Source organism: Pelodiscus sinensis, chromosome 2 (genome assembly GCF_049634645.1).
Source record: "Pelodiscus sinensis isolate JC-2024 chromosome 2, ASM4963464v1, whole genome shotgun sequence".
NCBI lineage: Eukaryota > Metazoa > Chordata > Testudines > Trionychidae > Pelodiscus > Pelodiscus sinensis.
The window spans coordinates 15,877,045-15,891,409 of NC_134712.1; the positions used below are offsets into that span (position 1 = coordinate 15,877,045).

Below are 14,365 nucleotides of genomic sequence, written 5' to 3' on the forward strand. Positions count from 1 at the left end.
TTGTTGTTTTTTATATATTATCATGACCTTGCATGGGTAAAACCCATTTCATAAGATGAGTTGAAGTAGAAATTACAGAATCCAGAGTATATATAACAGCAAAAGCAATTACCTTTCAATTGTAGGACCAGTGGTAATGAAGCTAATTGAGTCAGGCTGGATATGTCCCATTCATAGCTTTTGATGTGTAAATGTGAATATCAAAGATGAGGGAAGTTGCCTTTGTAGTGCGCTAACTGAGGGGACGTTTTTCACCCATCATTTGAAAGCTGTGTGTTCAACCCTGCTCAGATTAAAAATGGAAATGCATTTCATAGTCACAAAAAACAGGTTTTGGCGAATCAAGCCATCACTACTTCTTCTCAGAACTGGATAGAGAGTATGTTAACGATGAAGAACTCCTTCCCCCCCTTCCCTCCCCCAGAAACCTGTTATTAATGCGGATTAGCTAACCTGCATTATTTACTTGGGTTACAATAGCAGTGAAAAACAGCAGCCCAGTTTTTAACTAGGTGAAAGAATTAGCAACGTTGAGCTCAAGCTTCTAGGAAATCTAAAAGCCAAATTCAAACTGTTAAGAGTTAAAAGTTGAGTTGCCCTGGCTTCCCTGCTCTTTTAACTGGAGAGAGCTAAAACAAATAACCCATATAAGATCAAACTTTTTTGGGGAAGGGCTGGGAGAAAGGGATGGGGGGGGAGGGGACTTGAAGGCAGTGTAGCTGAATCCAAAAACTGGAATGGGGGAGGGTTGCAAATTGTCATAGAAGTACAGAACCAGAACAGCGGGGGAAACCTGTCTCAATACTGAGACCTGCTGCGTGCCCACAGGTCCCACTGAAGTTGGAGGCCACACACGAGCTTGTAAAACCAGGCCCTTACACCCAGTGAGTTTCTGCCTATTGTGTTATGTGGGCGGCATCCAATGCTCAGTACTACCTGCATGGCCCTGAGACTAGCACATGGCCCACAGTGGTGTGTTGGACCACAAATTGAGAACCACTGATATTCATGCCCATGATACATCTGTCTTTGCCTGATACTGTTGTGAAATGTGTGCTTATATGCTGATACTTAAACTCAGCACTGGAAAATCTCTTTCCCAAGCCATTTAGCAGTACATTGACTAAGTTACCTACCTAGTCTACCACACGAATTTTTTTATTTTTTCAATGCTCATGTGAGAGCTAAAGAAGATGTTACAAGTGAAACTGCAGAGGGGAAAACAGCTGAGGAGAATTGAAGTGATCCTTTGACTATGTTCTTGGAGGAAAACTAGATACAGTCAAAACAATTATGCATAGAATGATATTCTAATAACTTCTACTAATGAATGAATTTAGCACGTAATTAACAAAGCTACAACATTTCCGCAAAGGACATAATCAAATTAAAGCTGGTTTTACGTTTCTGAAGATGGCAAAAAAATCAGTGGAGTCTGCTTGCATTAGGCCTGCAGGATTAATTAGGTTTATAGAAAGTTTTCTCATTCTGGCAGAGAGTAATTAGTTCTTTTAAAATATGTGGGCTCTTCCTTGTCTGTAATAGTGAATATATTCATTAGTTGGAATACGGTTGACTCAGACTAATATAAGGGGAAGAATGGATGTCTGGACATGAAAATTCAGTTCAGACACAATATCTAGCTCTCGGTGGGGTCCTTATTGTTAACCAAAGTTTACAGCTGAATTTACCAAGGCAGAAGGGAGGGTCAACTAAGATGTCTGAGGTAACATGGGCCCTGACTCAGCAGTCCATTCCTATTCAACATAGCACTTAAACTTGCTTAAACCTAGTAACTTGAATATGAGTTAAGCACTTTATTCAGCAAAGTGCGTAAACGAGTGTATTTAAGCACATGCTTAAAGAGTTTGGGGCTGTTGAAGTGAAAACAAGTCTTTCCATTGATTTGAGTGGACTTTGGATCAAATCCTTGCTGAACTAGGGCCAAAATGAATCACTGAGCCTCTGTTTGAACCGAGCCAAAGATCCTTTAGTTCTGGATTCTTCTTTCTTGCCACTGTTTCCTGAGTTGGACAATGCTAAATTGTCTTGAGGATCATTTAAACTGGCTTTTCTTTCAGTCTTCAACTTCACTTTTTTTTTTTTTTTTTTTTTAACTAATGGCTTTTAGAATGCAGTGCCACATCTGGGGAAGGATTACCCTCCACTGCAATAATAATTTGTAACCCTACTTACTCGAGGAATTCTACATTGTACTCTGCTCAACAAGCTAATCAAAGACTCGGCATAGTGTTGGATATTGCTCTATTTTATAATGGGAACAAAGTACAATTCAATATAAACGCTGCAGTTTCTCTTCTGACCTTCCTTTATCTTTATTTTACAATTCTGTTTGTAGCACAATTTCAACACCTGCCAATTTCTATCTCCTTCTCTTCCCCACCTCATATGAGCAGGCAGAAATGCAGAAGGAAAGGTGTGGTGATAACACAACAAAGAAACTGTACTGTTGTAATACCAGCATTATCTCTGATCATGGGTTACCATCTTATCCTCCTGCATCTCTTGACTTTCAGGAGTTGTCCGTGATGGCCTGTGGATGTACTCTGTCATTGTCCTGGGACCTAGGCCATATCAGTCTAGGGAATTACCCTAATCATGTGGTACAGGCAATTGTAGAAACTAATAAATAATTAGTTTGAAATATTTTTGAAAATAATTGCAGATTTTGTATTGTCATAGGAAGAAATTACTAATGCAGTGGGAGTAGTCTGGCAGCCAGAAGATCTGGGGTCTTTCCCCAATTTAGCATTCCATTTGCTGGAATAAATTCCTTAATTTTCCTGTGCCACAGTTTTTGCATCTGTGAGAGATAATAGCCACTTTTTAAAAAGTGTTTCAATATCTGACCTAGGGTGACTGGTTACCACCAATGTAAAGTACTTTTATTTTACTGGGGAAAACCCTAAAGGCATTCTTCTCAGCCTAGAGTAATTTGACCTTGGCTTTTTGTTTTGTCTTTACATGTTGAAATTTACATAGTTGATTCACATTTTGTTACAAATGTTTGTTTCCGAAGAGAGAAGGTTGGTGAGGTAATGTCTTTTATATTGTAGGAATTGTATTTGCTGAAATTAAATGTGTAAAGCCTTAAAGGACTGTGCAGTCCAAAGGCAACTACTTTTGCAGCAATTTATATGTTAGATGCAGTGACTGTAGGAGAGAAATCTGTAGGTGGGAAAATATATAAAATTAGTTTTATCTGTAGCAGAAAGATGATATGAACTGCTTCTGTATAACAAGGATTACTGCAAAAACAGCTGCCATCTATCATGCTTAAGATTCTACAGTAAATTCTCTTAATTAAAAAAAAACAACCCAAAACCTCTGGGTATGGAAGAAGCCTGCTTTCCACATTCAAACATGTAATGGAAAACTTAATTGGCCCCCTGGATAAACATTACTGTCCGTCAACAATTCATCAGATTGTAATTGCTGTGCACAAATGATAAGAACTTCCCTTTTTTTATTTCTGACTTTCTCCCTCAGGCTACCATTAAAAAAGAGAAATAATAGAACTATTGTAACTGTTAACAGTGCCTGGTTCCCTTGGGCTCACGACTTGTGTACATTTTTAAAAATAAGTTCATTATTAGTTTTGGAGAACATTTTAGAGCAGATTAGTAAAACCACAAGTTTGCTGTCAGATCTGTCTTCAGACTCCTATGTTAGAATAGAATAAAAACAAACTTGGACACAGTCTGTTTTTATGAAGAGTTAACAGTTACTATTAACACCTACTGCTTACGTGACACTTGCAAGAGTGGTCTCCTAGGTTTCTGTTACTATTATTCTAGTACAATGGTTCTCAAACTTTTTGGGCTCCGGAGCCCTTTACATGCGTAAAAACGTATGCGGAGCTTCAGTGGTCCACTGATTGTATGTGTTGTACCTATCGATGTTTCCAGTTTGTCAACCTCGCGGAGCCCCTGGAGATGTCTTGCGGAGTCCTGGGGTTCCTCAGAGCACAGTTTGAGAAACACTGTTCTAGTAAGAAGCTGTTCTGAGGTATTTATACTAGAACAGGGGTAGGAAAAAGCCTCAGTGGGCCGGATCCGGCCTGCCTAGGGCTTTAATTCGGCCTCCAAGGCAGTTCTAGGCCCCGCCCCTGAGCGCAGCAGCACAGGGGAAAGAGCTCAGCCCTGCCCTTCTTCCCCTGCGCAGCCAAAGGAGAGTGCTCCCTCCTCCCTGCAGCAGATTAGGTCCTGGTGGGAGGAGGCAGCGCTGAGGCTGAGGCTCCTCAGCAGCACCACGGCCATGTGGTCCGGGGCCGGTGCCGCTGCCATGGCCACAAGGTCCGGGGCAGTGGCGCTGCCGGCCTCCAGGGCTGGCCTGGGGCTGCTTGGCTGCAGTCGTTGCTGCAAGAAGGCACGAAGCCAAGTAAGGTACCCCTCATGCCCAGACTTCCCCACCCTACTTCTCTCACTTTCCTTGCCTCCAAGACCTGGCACCCCCCGCTTGCTCCAACACCCTCCCTTGTTCCTGCACCCTCTCTCCTGGCCAGACACCCCATTCTACTCCTTCATCCACATTGCTCCTGTATCTTCTCTCCTGGCCACACACTGCACCCTTCCTTGTTTCTGCTCCCTCCACCTGGCCAGACACCCTACTCCCAGCCTGCTTCTGCACCCCAGCTCCCTCCCAGATCCTGCACCCCATCCCTATCCTACTTGCTGGCAACCCTGTCTCGCATACTGTACCTCTAATTTTTGTCCCTACTGCAGAGCCCAAGTAGGTCCATAAAATCCATTAACTCCAGAACCCCAGAAAAGTAAATCTGGTCCATGGGAATCCCTGAACCCCATTTTCCCCCTTCTGTTCCACTCACCCCGTGATTTTGGGGCACCAGAGGAGTGAGATGTCTCGGGGGCCACATCAATGAGCATTGGGAGGTTCTGGAGAAGTTTTTTTGCTTCTCACTTGTGTGGTCCCCAGCTGATTTTTCTGTGGGTCAATGGCTTCCAACCCTAAAAGGGTTCCCCACCCCTGCTATAAATAAAGAAAACATTGAAGCCTTTTGTGTTGGACATAATATTTTACTTTATTTGAAATTAATGTTGATTAAACTAACATGAGAAAGTGAAAGTGCTTAATCTGTTTCATAATTTAAATTAAACCGTTCTCACTAGCTGCAGCTGGTTCAAAAAATAAGGTCACTTTACCCAGCCTGCCCTTGCCTTCCCTGCCCCCTCCTCTTCCCGGCACACAGTTCTGTGAATAAGTTAAATCTCAGTACGCCACTTCTGAAGGGTTGCCGACCCCTGAACTAAAAGGTAAGATTTGCATCTTAATGTATTTATTAATGAAGCTGTAGTATGTAAGACTATTATTGGAAAAGTATCACCGGCGCTCGGACCTGTATGTGGAGGTGACTGAGTCAAATCCCGGCACGCCACCTCTGAAAGGTTGCTGACCCCTGCCCTAGTGCATTGCCTGGGAGCCGAAGATGCGCGAGCCCTTTCAACTGCTTCTATTCAAAGGGTTTGTGTCTGCTGGGCGGCTGCCAGGCAACAGGTTAGCAGTGGGGCCAGGAGCTGCCAGCCATGTTATGTGAATTCTAAGCCTCCACCCCAGACAACTCTGGGAGGAGGCTAGTCCCCAGCACCCTCCCCTCTGCTCCAGGTCCCTTCCTTTGGCCAGAGGTCAGGGGACAGGGACCCTCAGGTCAAGCAAAGCTCCCGGCAGGGTAATTCTCAACCCTGTCCCTTCTGCCTCAGGCCCCGCCCCTTCTGGGTCAGCCCACTCCCTTCCAAAATTATTGCCCACCCCGGTCTAACTCCAGGGAGGATCTAGTTCAGGGTTTCCCAACCTATGGGTCGGGACCCAAATATGGGTCGCCATTACATTTTAAAAGTGTCGCCAAGTGTCTCCCCAGGTGGCTCTGCCCACCCCGCTTCCCCCTGTTTTTGAATTGCCTTGGGTCACCAAGTCTTCCTGAATTGTCACAATGCGTCCCCATCTGGAAAAGGTTGGGAACTGCTGACTTTCTAATTACTTTAAAAGTGGGGAAAAAACCACCAGACCTATTAGTAAAGTGATGGGCAACCGAGACTAGTGAGTGGCCCTCCTTTGGCTCAGTGGGCCGCATGATTGAAATCCAATGGCGGGCAACCTGTGGCTCGCAGCCCACTAGGGTTCCACCTGAGGCCTGCGCCCCGCTTTCCTGCCCCCTTTTCCCTCTTCCTCCCAGTGCTTTTGGAATGCCATGAATCCGCTGATTCACGCTTTGTCCCCACTCCTTCCTCTCCCTCCCAGCAAATCAGCTGTTCAAGCTCTGGGAGGGAGGGGAAAGACTAGTAAGTGAGGGGCTCCAGTGCCCATGGGCATGAGAGGCGCATAGGAGAAGAGGGCTGACGGGGTGCCTGGGACACAGGTTGTCCCCCAATGTTTCCTCTAAGCTTTTCCATCCACATGCAGAATAAATTTGGTCGTGCACCAAGGCATGTGCAGATGTGCATCACCAGTAGAAACACATGCTTCTGGCTCTGGGCACTCTGCTAATCAGCTGAGTGGCATTTGACTCTTTCCTGGGCACCTGCACAAGTGCTCAGCTCATAGGGAACACTGTTGCCCACCACTGTATTAATAGAACACTGAAACTGTGAAAGTCAAGTGGTAATTAAACCTTCGACGGGCATTTGGTACCCCCAGATTTATCCTGTCAGTTTCTGAATTAACTGTGTTAGACTACAGGATCTGAGTTTAAAATTTGCTCTAAAAATATTTCTTTTGTATGTTGCTGAAGATTATAAAATCACATCTCTAAAGAATCATCATCCTTCCCTCCCCGTGCTGCTGCCAGGCACCGAGGCACCAGTTTAACAGTACTGCGTAGGGGCCCATAAATCCTAGGGATGGCCCTGCAGCAAGGTGTTGGATTTTGTAGCATGCTGGAGCTAAGGAAAGAGCAGTAATGGCCCAAGCTGAGCTGGGGGCAGAACCGCGCCAGCCAGAGAGAACCAGACACACGCAGCATAGAGAGCAGATCCTGCACAGCGAACAGATGCTGGAGCAATCTGGAGCTAGGTGTGATGAGAGGCTGGGCAGAGTGAGGGGGGCTTTGGGCAGAAGCCCTGTGCAAATAGATGCCACCAGCCAAGAGGCCCTGCGGGCCTGACTTGGAGGGGTATCATAACCCTGACGGGGGGGCTGATGCTGGGGATAAGGGTCCTGTCATCTGGAGCCTGAAGGCATGTGGCCATCACCAGAGCAAGTGACTGATTTGTAGGTGGCACTGCCAGAGTCTGGAAAGGAGGCCTGGAACCAAAGGTGAAAGTAAGCCAGCACGCCCCACTGTGGCACACTGGTAAGAGACTGGCCGACGGGGGGCGGAGCTCTGGATGCTGCTGGCATCCTGGGCTGTGCAGCCACAGTGCACTCAGGCTCCAGCCCCAGTGCTTGGGAGGCCAGGCAGCATGGTCCCTGTTGCCCCAGGGATCTGGCAGCTACACAGCTGAATGGCCAATCAGGCAGCACAGTGGACACATTCCCAGCCCTGAACCCTGGCATCCCACAGCCCCCAATCCTCTGCCCTGAGGCTCCCCACCCACAACTTCCTTCCTGACATCTGCACCCTCACACCCTTGGCCGGAGTCCCTCACTCTGATCCCTCAGCTCCCCATTCCACACTTAAGTTTCTTACAGGTACTGATCTGTTGCAGCCTCCCCTCAACTCCTTTCCCTGACCCACCCTAAAGGAGATTGCAACAGAACAGTACCTGCAAGAAATTGAACTTATTTTCACCCGTGTGGGATCCACAATGAATAGTCTCGTCTGCTAACTGTCCCCATATTTCAGACACTGTGATGTCCCTGTGCCAAAAAAAGCGGGATTTTATGTCTTTCTGTAACCTTGCTTGTTTCTCAAAAATTGATTGATTGCTGCTTACATATAGTTCAAAGCAAATACAATATACTAATGATCAATGGGTCAGGGAAGCAGCGAGTGTGGAGAGAGTATCTTGGAGTGCACCCCAACCCTAAGTGACCACAACGCTGAGGGAGGGGAGGGGGTTGAGACCACCAGAAACCCTGGCCCAGCCTTGTTGGGATTATGAGGACTCTGCCACACAGAAGAGTGGAAAAGGAGACCTTGAGGTCAGCGAGGCCTCTGGGCAAAGGGAGTGGGAGCAGAAACACAGATCATTTTGCCTGGCTTATTTCAGTGGGGTAGTGTAGAAGCTAGGAAAGTTCCACACAATAGTGGGATGATTCCCCTGTTTATGCTAAGGTGGAAAATAGGTGCTTGGATGCCTCTTGTAAGGCAGCAATGAGCCTGCTTAAGCAGAACAGAGGCACCTAAGTGAAGCTGCAGTGTTCGTGTACAGGGGAAAGAACTTCGGTGCAAAGTAAGTTTGATGCCTACAAGACTAGGTGACAGATGAGTAGTTTTGTGGATTACATTGGTGCCTAAAAATGGGACTTCGGAGCCTATGTACCTTTTGTAGATCCTACCCTTAGTTCCTACCAGTTTGTGTAGAAGATTTGTATAGGATGTCAGAGTATGGACAGCAGCATGAGTGGACATATGCACTAGTCTTGCCACAAGCAATAGTGGTGGTGGTAATAAAGTGCATAAATCTGATGTGATTCTCTGTGTTTTCTCTTTCTCTCTCTCTCTCTCTCTCTCTCTCTCTACTAAAATGAGGTTGAGGGGCACTTCATGTTCATTATTGCTGACAGCTCCCGCATTAAACTAGAGTTTCTCTTTTGAAGAGGAAGGAGCTGAACCAATTAAACTTCCTGGTAGCTACACTTCCTCACCTATTGTTCAGTCTGGGTATTCATCTCTGCCCACTGTGCTTCTTTTACTCATAATGCTGTGTTTATGAATACCCGAAGTTCTGAAGCCTTAGAGCCAGTCACTTGCTTTTTTTATTGCACTACTTCTTCCTTGTTGTCCACCTATCCTGATTTTCATACAGTTCCTGAATTGCAGGACAGAATCTTCTAGCAGCCCTTAAATTACCATTGTTGAAGCTCATGGTGTTGAAGGCAGCTTGCCTATTCTACAGTGTGTGTCCATCTTCTGTGGAGCTGGTAATGCAGCAGTGCCAAATTTAAACAAGAGGATTGGTTGGTTTCAGAAGATGTAGCAACTCCAAGACCACCTAAGGCATCTTGTGGAAAATGTTGAAAAAATGTTTACTTAGGTATCAGGAAAAAAATAAGATCTCTTCTCCTTTTGTGTACACAGTCATACTAGAGGTTGCTGCCTGGAAAACAGGATCTCTGTTTTGCTCATCTCCTGTAGCTTAGCGTACATGTGAAGTCTGTCTCATCTAGTGTATGAGAATCTAACAACTTTCATATAACTTTGTGGTTAAAAAAAGGAGGCTCATGACTCCAAAAGAGGAACAGTCAGAAAAGAGCAAGTGAATTCCTAGGAGACACACAATTAGTTTTCATTAAAAAAGAATATTAAAGGGTGCATACGGGGGGGAAGGGAGGGATTGTGAAGATCTTTTTTTTTTAAGCATTTAAGTTTTAAAAACTATTATAAAAAATCAACTATTGTCCCTTTTTAATTTAACTTACTTTGTAGTTTGTATTTTACTGCAAATGGACAGGACTGCCCGGTTGGCAATGGTCATTGAGGCAGAAATTCTGCAGTGGATACTCCACCCAGGAGGGTGAGGCTCTGCCTACACTTAACGCATGGCAGGATTTAGGCCCTTTTGCCCAGAGTTTGCAAGCTGATCTATTTAGGAAGAAATTTGTGACTTTATTATTTTAATTGAATGCTTGGAGTCGACAATCCTGTGGTAGGCAGAAGCCAAGCTGTTGTGCGCTCCTTTTTGTCTCAGTAACACCAATTCAAAAATCATGAGCTAGGTCTGAAACATGGGGCAGGGAGGAAGGTGATGGCAATTATTTTTTAATTGTTGTTCTAGTTTTAGAACCTTCCACATGTCATCCTTAGCTCTAAAAACTTTTTTGAATGAAAACTGAAATTCTCATGTAAGGCTGGTATTAGAAGTTGGTCCTTTAAGAATAATCCTAAATAATGTGAGAGGGGACAAACCTACCCCCTTCCTGCCCTTCCTTAACTTAGGGCAAAGATTCCCAAGATGAAGAATTTCCTGGCGGGATCCTAGACAGCATAGAGAATGGTATTTTGAAAGTAAAATGATGCTAGTTCGTGTGCTAGGTTACATGGCATAAACTAGGGACGTAAAAGAGTAGTCAGTCGACAACTCATGTTTCCCCTCTCCCCCGCTGCCTCTGTACCAGAGGCAGCAAGGTTGGGGGAGGAAGCAGGAGCCAGTGCTGGGGGGAGCTGGCTTAAAGGCTGGTTTCCCCCCTCCCCCTAGCACTGTCTCTGTGGTGCTGCTTCCCCACCCCCACGGTGCACTGCTGCCTCTGACAGCAGCTCCTGTCCACGCTGCGACACCTAGTGGACAGGGGCTGCTGGACCTGGCGTGAGGTGGGTCTGAGCAAGACAGCATAGAAAATGGCGTTTTGAAAGCAAAATGATGGCCCCACACGTTAGGTTCACTGCAACCCTATCTGCTGCTGGTGTGATCCCCAGTTTGGAAACAGCTGACTTAAAGCTGTGCCTGTGATGCCCCTGCCTTTGGCCACTGTAGCTAGTGCCAGGGGCCCCTTCAGCAGCCAGGCCCTGTTGCAGAAGGTGCACACAAGCAGGCACTAAACAGGGCTGTAGTAACATCTCTGACAAAGTGGGTCTTTGCCCACAAAAGCTTATGCTCTAACACTTCAGTTAGTCTATAAGGTGCCACAGGACTCCTCGCCGCTTTTGCAGATTCAGACTAACACGGCTACCCCTCTGATACTTGAGTAACATCTCTATGATTCTATGATCTGTCAAAGACACTCGGTGTTGACTCCTACCTCTGTGTGACTGATCCCTCGCCCCCACCCCACCCGAAAGGGTCCCACAGGCACAGGGAATGTGGGCGCCTTCCCTTGCATTGGATGAGGGACAAAGCGGGGGCTCTGCTGCCTGCAGCCTTGGTGTGAAATGTGCTGGGTCTGGCTGAAATCCTGCTACTGGCTTTGCATGGAGCCTGGCCTTGGGCTGGCTGCAGGGGGGTGATGGAGGGACCCTCCTGGCAGCGGGCCAGGCCTCCCAAGGGTGTTCCAGGGCTTCCCACCCTGCCCTGCTGTCTGTGGGGTGGAGAACAGCTCCCTGAGCCCTCAGCAAAGGGGGGCGGCGGTTGCCCAGGTAGCTTAGGATAGGAGGGTAATAGGAAGCAAGCAGCAGCCTGGGCAGCCGTCCACGGTGTCGCTGTGCTTTTCAAAGGGTGTATTGGCTGCCGTACCCGCCCGCTTCATTTTCCAAACCCATTCGGCGCCCGAGATACGCAGAGTTTAGGCAGGTGCATGCGCATGCGCAAGGTGTAAGCCACCGCCGCGCAGGCGCAATCACCTGCTTGCTGCCCCCCGGTACATCCGGGTCATTCGCACGCCCGCACGGGTCTCCCTGGTGGCTGCCTCCTGTTCCCCGCGGCGGCCCCGTGCTGCCAAGATCGGTCCATCCCCTCGGCAGGGCTCCGGCCGCGGCGCTGCCTCGAGCCGAGCGGGGGGAGGCGGCTCCGGATTCCACCCACGCCCGCTCTGCCGGCTCGGTGAGTGTCAGGGGCGGGCGGCTCGGCTCCCCCCTCCCGCCGGCCGCGACCTCGCCCCCGCCCTCCCCCTGCCTGCTGCCTGCTGCCTCTCCGCAGTGACCTCGCCGGCGCCCGGCCCCGCTCCCTGGCGCCCCCCCGCGCTGACACCTACCGACCCCCCCGCTCCGCTTGCCAACCCCCCCACTGATCCCCTTACCGACCCCCCCACTCACCTCACTGACACCTACTGACCCCCCCTTCCCTTCACTGACACCTACTGCCCCCCCGCTCCCTTGCCGACCCCCCACTGATCCCCTCGCTGACACCTACTGACCCCCCTTCCCCTCACTGACACCTACTGCCCCCCCGCTCCGCTTGCCAACCCCCCCGCTGATCCCCTTACCAACCCCCCTGCTCCCCTCGCTGACACCTTCTACTGATCCTCCCCGCTCCGCTTGCCAACCCCCCCACTGATCCTCTTACCCACCCCCCCGCTCCCTTCACTGACACCTCCTACTGACCCCCCTGCTCCGCTTGCCAACCCCCCCACTGATCCCCTTACCAACTCCCCCCCGCTCCTCTCGCTGACACCTTCTACTGACCCCCCCCGCTCCGCTTGCCAACCCCCCATCTCCTCACCAACCCCCCCCGCTTCCCTCACTTACTGACCCTGAACCCTCTTGCTCCCCTGCTGACCCACCCCCCCCACGCTCCTCACTGACCTCCCCACTCTCCTCTGCTTCGCTCCCACTGACTCCTTCTGCTCCCTTGACTGACCTCCCTTAACCCCACCCTCACTGACCTCCCCTGACCCCATACCCATCCAGCTCTCTGCTTTCCCCTGACCGTGCATGCACCTCACCTCACCTCACCCCACCCCTGCTGCTCCATGTAGCCGCTCCTCTCCTAACCGATTACCTGAACCTAGCCTTGCTTTCACTCCCCATACCCACTTCCTTCGATGTCCTTCCCTGACCTCAGCTCCAGCCCTTTTCCCTCCTCTCTCCACATCTGACTTCTTACCTCAGCTGCCCCATCCCGCTACTTGTCCTTAACCCTGCCCTCGATTTTCATTTGCACACTACTTCTTGAGCCCAAGCTGAATCTTCCCTGTCATGCATACACACTGATTTTTTTTCCCCACCTTTCTCTGCCGTTGTCTTAGTAGCCCCATCCTTTCATTCCTTCCCGTGTACTCTTGCTATCTCCCAGATCAACTCTGTGCTGACTAGGATCCCCCACTCTCGTTAGTGTCACTAAACCATGCATGTCTTTCTAGCACTCCCCACTCAAACTCACCAGCCTTTCATTCTAAGTCAGTTATGCTCCTTATTCCTTAACTGAACCATTGCCTCCATCGATAGTCTCACTCTGCTCACCCCACTGCCAGTTATCCTAAACTGATTTTCCTTCACTTTTTTTCTCTTTCCTCCGTACAATGACCCTAGTTCCCCTCCTTCACTGGTCAGCTATTTTTTTCCTCTTTCCAGACAGTTGTCATCACTTATATTTTCCTTAACTGACCTCTTGGCCAGCTCTTCCATCAGAGCCCACTCTTTAACCCCATTATTTAAACCTCCCAGTCGTCTATCTTCTCTCTCCACTGATCCCCTGCCTATTTTCAATGGCCTGGTTCCTGGCATCTGTTGCTTTACTGTCAGTTAACACTTGCTGACCCTCACTGTATTCCAATTCTTTTTCCTCTTTCTGTTGTCTTCTCTTCACTGAGTATTCCATCAGACTTCTTAATCCTTTCCTTCCTTTCTCACATATTGATCCAACTCTCACCTTTAGCCTGGCTTCTTTCTCTCCCTTTGTATCTTCTCACTCCTTCAACCATACCTTCATTATTTTCTAACTCTACTAGCTTCCAGGCTCCTTGCTGTGTTTGGTATTTTATACTGTCTGCAGGGACTCTCTCTTCTTCACTACCTGTTTTATTTCCATGCATGCCCTGCGGGCACTTAAGAATGACACTTAGAGGAGGCAGCAGGGCTGTGTAATTGTTCATCTGTGGGTGTTTTTTCCCATCAGTATTTTGACAATGCGAGAAACTGTAGTTGTTACATGTTGATTGATTACTTTGCCTCTGGAATGCTGTGGTTCTCCATTTCTCCTCTCCTATCCCAGGGTCTCAGTGGGTACTGGGCACCTCTTCCCTAGAGCATGGGACAATGCATCTCTTTAGTGGGGCTCAGCAAAAAAGAACTTGGGAAACTCTGCACTAGTTTGTATATATTGTCATATATTAACATCTTCTAGGAAGTGTGTATTCCGAATCTGTCCATTCCCAAAGGCTTTAAACTTCTTTCCCTTCCAAATATCAAACGGGCTAATTTCTCCACACATGTAAATGGACACACCTCTCTCAAAGTTAATGGAGTACTATCTACTCTTATGCCAGTAATTAGTGACCTAAAGAACATGCCTCATCCTCTGTTTAATTTCTATTAAACCTATTTGCACTTGGGGTACTGTACTTGCACCACACAACATGGCTTATTTTAGGATTTGTAGTAATGGAAGAAAAATATGAGCATTTGTTGTTGACCTATTCAGGCTAAGCTTGTTTTACAAACATCTAGTTTTCCTAAAAAGCTAGGGATAAACCATTGAATATTTTAACTAGAATACATCACTTGCTGTGAATTTATCATAGTGTTGGTAATAGCCTGAAGTTTAGATTCCATAATAAAATATTACCTCTTCTTTGTCACTTTGCTATTGATTCACTGTTCATGAAAATACCAAGGTAATTTTTTTTTTTGCCATCT

General features: G+C 47.7%; 1 protein-coding gene across 5 annotated transcripts in view; it reads left to right on the forward strand.

The window, feature by feature from the left end:
* The window catches only part of CYRIB (CYFIP related Rac1 interactor B), a 143,698-nt gene that overhangs the window by 20,253 nt on the left and 109,080 nt on the right, over positions 1-14,365 (forward strand). The window contains exon 1 of one of the 5 annotated variants that reach the window (XM_075920142.1): positions 11,592-11,612. The exons of the other annotated variants lie outside the window; for them this stretch is intronic. The gene's annotated coding sequence lies outside the window, so the exon portion shown is untranslated. Of the gene's footprint in view, positions 1-11,591; positions 11,613-14,365 lie in introns of those variants that run through there. 5 annotated transcript variants of the gene reach the window in all.